Raw genomic sequence first — 1,744 nt, 5'->3', positions numbered from 1 at the left:
GTTAAAAGTCTCTGTCTTGAGGTCAGACAAATCAAGTTCAAACAAAACAAATCTCAGCTATAGTTATTTTTTAACAGTTTATATTGGCTATGAGACCCTGAGCAGGTTGCTTAATTTTTCTGGGCATCATTTGTATAATAGGAAATGCAATGGTACCTTATGGAATTGTTTGGGGGATATTAATGATGTGTATTTATTTTTATATAATGTTAGCTATGGTTATTATTAATAAATAACAATCTTCTTCTTGGTATCCAACCCCCAGTGCAGTATATAACAATGACTTGCATAGATTAGGTGTTAAATAATGTTTGCTGAATTTAAATTAGATGAATCTTATCTGGAATAAAGATGATTTATCATTAGAAAAAGAATAGAGGATCTGCAATTCACAAAGTGCTATTTCTTACAATTATTTGGTACTTCTTAGGTAAGACATTTATTATCTGTTAATGTCTAAATACATGCCCGCTCACTACACAGTGCTTTCCTTGGTCAAAAAATATCCAAATCTTCTGAAAACGATACAGTTTACAGTGCCAGCCAATTGACTTTTCTCTGTTTCTGTCATCTCATCATGCTTCAAAAGGCCAACAACTGTGTGAATGCCATACTTAACCTTTTCAACATAATAGCATCTTAAATATTTAAAAACATATGCAGTATTCAAGACATACAAAAAGAATGAATAAACAGCCTATGGGAATGACCCAGTAACTGAAGTAAGCCAATAGCATGAAAAGGTAAGTGGGAGGGAGGACCACCTTAGATTAAAAAAGACTAGAGATCTAACAACTACATATCAAGTATGGACCTGATATGAACAAATCAACTGAAAAAAGGGAATTATTGAGACAACTAGAGGAAGATTTTTTTATATAGGCTTCTGGTATACATGATACTAAGGAATTACTATGTTAATTAATAGTGATGATGGCATTGCTGTTATGTTTTCTAAAAACTCATATTTTAAAACAGTTTTGGAACTATATAGATGAATCATACACATGTCACATTCACTAGAAAAAGTCAAGCTACAGAAGGACACTGATAATGTTTTGAATCTGTGTTCCTACACAAATTTCATGTTGAATTGTAATCCTCAATGCTGGAAGTGGGACTTGGTTGGGGTGATTAGATCATGGGGGCAGTTTTTAATGGTTTAGCACAATCTCCCTTGGTACTGCATAGTAAGTGAGTTCTCATCAGATCTGCTTGGTTGTTTATTTATTTATTTTTTTTGAGATGGAGTTTCACTCTTATTGCCCAGGCTGGAGTGCAATGGCACCATCTCAGCTCATGGCAGCATCCGCCTCCCAGTTTCAAGCGACTCTCTTGCCTCAGCCTCCTGAGTAGCTGGGACTATAGGCATGTGTCACCATGCCTGGCTAATTTTGTATTTTTAGTAGAGACAGGGTTTCTCCATGTTGGTCAGGCTGGTCTCGAACTCCCAACCTTCTGCCCGCCTTAGCCTCCCAAAGTGCTGGGATTACCGGTGTGAGCCACTGCGCCCGGCTGGAGATCTGGTTAACATAGAGAAACCCTGCCTCTACTAAAAATACAAAATTAGCCGGGCGTGGTGGCAGGCACCTATAATCCCACCTACTCGAGAGGCTGAGGCAGGAGAATTTCTTGAACCTGGGAGGCAGAGGTTGCAGTGAACTAAGATCACGCCATTGCACTCCAGCCTGGGCAGCAAGAGTGAAATTCCTCTTCAGAAAAAAAAAAAGTGTGTCACACCTCC

This window comes from Cebus imitator, unplaced genomic scaffold (assembly GCF_001604975.1).
Source record: "Cebus imitator isolate Cc_AM_T3 unplaced genomic scaffold, Cebus_imitator-1.0 Scaffold644, whole genome shotgun sequence".
Lineage (NCBI taxonomy): Eukaryota > Metazoa > Chordata > Mammalia > Primates > Cebidae > Cebus > Cebus imitator.
The sequence above is the reverse complement of the archived record's forward strand: the minus strand, read 5'-3'. Positions refer to the sequence as shown.